Genomic DNA, 4,477 nt, shown 5'->3' with positions numbered 1-4,477 from the left:
TCTTGAATGCCAAGATCTCATCTCTCAATACAGCTATATGCCCCGGTGAGAAAAATTTTGCAATGAACTTATCCGCTAACTCATCCCAAGTAGTGATGGAATGGTTGGGAAGTCGCTCAAGCCAATCCAAAGCCTTCCCTCTAAGTGATAGTGGGAAGAGTCTCAATCGAAGAGCATCCTCGGACACATTAGTTTGCTTGCTTCCCCAACAGATATCTACGAACCCCTTGAGATGTTTGTAAGCATTTTGATTTGCAGTGCCCGTGAAATACCCATGCTGCTCTAGCAATGTCAACATCATATTGGTTTTTTGAAAATTGCCCGCCCGGATCCGGGGTGGGACAATTGCACTTGCATAACCTTGGTTCGGAAGCACTCTCGGATCCACTCTTGGTGGTGGAGGAGGAGGGTCTGGAATATTGTCATTAGCATTAGCATTGGCCTGGCGGCCTCTACGTTGTCCTTGAGGTACAAGAGGCACCTCATCATTTTCAACATCATCTACCTCCTCCCCCGCAATCACATTTCCAAGAGGGTCATTAGCATTCGCTGCCTTTTTGTACCTAAAATTGTGACACAAACAAGTTAGTACCAAATAAGAAAAGAAGACCAATACACAAAACTATATAGATAGATAGCCAAAACTGTTAGCTCCTCGGCAACGGCGCCAAAAAGTGATCGAGGCCAACCCTGCACTACTATTGAGTAGCGAGAGAGGTTGAAACAGTTTTTACCCGAGTAAGGTCGGGATCAATTTCCATAGGGAGCTAGATATTGGAGTTGAGTGTCTATCTAGATGAGAGTTGTATATTTTCTCTTACTTGCACTTCTACTCATTTTTGGTTTGATTTATAATTCTAATTTTACAAAACTACAATGCTAAATTAAACTAAATAAAACTAAGGTTTAAACTATTGCGAGTTGTTCAAATGATTAAAAGGCACTAGGGTAGTGACTTTTGCCTAGGTGGTCAATTGACGGATTCTTGAGTCTAAAGTTAGATTGTCACATTTGGGGAGTATGATATAACCATTGCACGATTCTACTCACTCTATACCTCTCGGTAATTCGAGTGATTTTGCCCGAATTGACTTTCTCAAGATTAATTGGGTATGCAAATTTGCACAAGCAATCAAGGTTCAAGTCAGATATTACTATCTCTAGGTTTAACCCTTTAATTGAGGCTATCAATTTCTTGAGTATGCCCCAATTCCTTGTTGGACTAATTTCATGGACTTAGGCTCTCTTTCTCAAGAAGAGCCAAAGTCTACTAGGCATAAACTAGTGTTTGCAATCACTAATTCACAATTTAAACCCTAAATTAGCCCAAATATAAAACACCCATAGACAATCAAGCATCAAAACACGAGACCCATCAATTACCCACACTAGGGTTGAGCCACAACCCTAGGTGATGGGTTTAACTACTCATAATTTGAGAAGAAAACAAAGAAATAGAAGACGAAAAACTCATAATAATTAATTGCTAAATTAAACTTGAAGATTTAATGTTGAAATAAAGCTAAAATTACTCAAAATAGGTAAAAGGAACGAAGTCACGAGCGCAACTCTCAATACAAAACTGTCTGATGACCTAAAAATGGGAAAAGAATCTATTTATACTAGGGTAAAAATTCTGGACAAAAATACCCCTATGGGGCTAGTTTGGACCGCACAAAATCGAGTGCGGCCGTCTAAAATCGAGTGTGGCCGCACTAAGGCTCGGGGCTTGAATAATTAGCTCTTTGAACTTGGGCAATGCAGACCGCACGAAATCGAGTGTGGCCGCGGTGGCTTCCATTGCGGTCTACACAAAAAGGATCGCGGACCGCATTGAGCTTCAACCTCCAAAACACCACCTCTCTGAACCTTGGCTCCATAGACCGTACGAAATCGAGTGCAATCAAGGTGAACTCAATGCGGACCGCACAAAACCCCTTGCGGCCGCATTGCCATTTGGCCTGAAAAGCAACCTCTCTGAACTTCACTTGTGCAGACCGCACAGAATGGTGTGTGGCCGCACTGGCCCTATTTGACTGAGCTTTGTCGTATCTCGGTACTTGTGCAAGTTTCACTCATTTTTGAGCTGGTTTTTGATACCTTGTCACCTTGTTGATCAAACCTGCAATCAAGCACAACTTGTGAGCCTTTGGGATTATTTTGTACATATTTCTAATCAGAACTTAAGCAAGAAGGAGTGTACAATGCATCATATTTCCTAGTTATCATCCATCACGACTGGGTCTTTAGGGTCGTCCCAAGTTGGTATCAGAGCCTAGGTTACCTAGGTCTCGAGAGTCATGATCCGGTTTAGTAGAGACTCGCGAATCGGTATAGAGACGTCTGTATTTATCCCTGATAGGTTGTAGAACCTTTAGGAAAATCTTCATATTCTTGAAATTCTTGTCGTGCGAACTTGTTGATCCGAATACTAAACTTTTGTTATTCCATTCTCTCACAGATGGTGGGGACACGTGCTACCGGGCAGGGTGGAGGACCACCAGTTCCGCCAGTTGGGGCCACCAAAGGCTGAGGACGCGGTCGAGGCCGTGGTAGGGGCAGAGCAGCTAGGGCAACATCTGCAGATCCACCAGCTACCCTAGTTCAGGATCAGGTCCCAGTTATAGACGCTACAATAGCACCGGCTCAGGAAAGAGCTGTGCCCATTGTGATTTCAGGCCTTCAGGAGGCTTTAGTTCAGATTTTATCAGTGTGTACAGGTTTGGCTAAGGCAGTTTCAGTTACTACGGCCGCAGCTACTTCTCAGGGCGGGGGAGGCAACCAGACTCCCATTGCTCGCACACCTGAGCAAGTGCAGGGACTCCAGACACCGAGGGCACCTCCAGCCCAGCCAGTTGCACCAGCTCAGGAGTTTGTGGTACCAGTTATGCCGGACGATGAGCGGCATCGACTAGAGAGGTTTGGTAGACTCAAGCCTCCGACTTTTAGCGGTGCAGAGGGAGAGGATGCCCAGGGTTTCTTAGATAAGTGCTAGAGGGTGCTTCGTATAGCGGGGATTCTAGAGACCTGTGATATAGCTTTTACCACCTTTCAGTTTTCTGGGGTTGCCTTCACTTGGTGGGAGGCGTATGAGAGGCGTAGGCCTGTTGGTGCAGCTCCCCTTATCTAGTAGTAGTTCTCTGTTCTCTTTCTGGAGAAGTACGTGCCACAGTCTTGTTGAGAGGACCTATGCAGGCAGTTCGAGCAGTTGCATCAGGAAGAGATGATTGTGACACAGTATGAGATGCGGTTCTCTGAGTTAGCTCGTCATGGGGTCTGGTTGGTTCCGATAGATAGAGAGAGGATTATGAGGTATGTTGATGGTCTTACATATCAGCTTCTGATTCTCATGACTAGGGAGAGGGTGACAGGTTCTACTTTTGAGGAGGTTGTTGACATCGCCCGTGAGATTGAGTCGATTCGTTGCTAGGAGCAAGAGGAGAGGGAGGCCAAGAGACCTCGGGGATCTGGTAGCTTTAGTGGTGCTCCTTCGAGGGGTCAATTCCAGCAGGACAAAGGTCGCCCATTCAGGCAGGCTCATTCAGCTCACCCAGGTTATCGTGGGGCATCATCGGGTCATGGTTCTCACCGTTCTTATCAGAGCCACTCATCACTTAGTGCCCTTCCAACCCAGAGTTCATCCCGTGCTCCATCAGTACAGGGTTCTTCCATGCCAGGTCCTTCTACTAGCCACTCCGGTGCTAGGGGTTCCCTTCAGTCCCAAACTCCAACACCGGGGAGTTGTTATGAGTGTGGAGAGGCATATGATGAGGCAGTGTCCTCGTCTTCATGATGGTCAGTCTCAGCAGAAGGGTCAGCTCTTGACTTCTGCTCCAGTTACTTCACCACCCACCCAGCCAGCTAGGGGTGGAGGTCAGTCTGCTAGGGGTCGCCCTAGAGGGGGAGGCGATCAGGTGGTGGTCAGGCCCGTTTCTATGCCTTCCCAAGTAGACCAGATATTGTTGCTTCAGATGCCATGATTTCAGGTATTGTTTCAGTCTGCCACAATGATGCCTCTGTATTATTTGATCTCGGTTCCACCTTTTATTATGTGTCATCATACTTTACCTGTTATCTAGATACGCCCCGTAAGTCTCTTGTTTTAACTATTCATGTATCTACTCCAGTGGGCGATACCATTGTTATAGATCGTATGTATCGGTCGTGTGTGGTGACTGTTGGGGGTTTGGATACCTGAGTGGATCTTTTATTATTGTGTATGGTGGATTTCGATATCATTTTGGGCATGGATTGGCTATCTCCGTGTCGTGCTATTCTGGACTGTCATGCCAAGCTAGTCATATTGGATGTACCGGGTGTGGCACGGATTGAGTGGCGAGGTATGATTGATTATGTTCCCAGTAGAGTGATCTCATTCTTGAAAGCCCAGCATATGGTTGGGAAGGGTTGTCTTTTGTATCTAGCCTTTGTGAGGGATGTCAGTGCAGAGACTCCTAGTATTGATTCTGTTCATATT

Source organism: Nicotiana tabacum, chromosome 11 (genome assembly GCF_000715075.1).
Source record: "Nicotiana tabacum cultivar K326 chromosome 11, ASM71507v2, whole genome shotgun sequence".
Lineage (NCBI taxonomy): Eukaryota > Viridiplantae > Streptophyta > Magnoliopsida > Solanales > Solanaceae > Nicotiana > Nicotiana tabacum.
The sequence above is the reverse complement of the archived record's forward strand: the minus strand, read 5'-3'. Positions refer to the sequence as shown.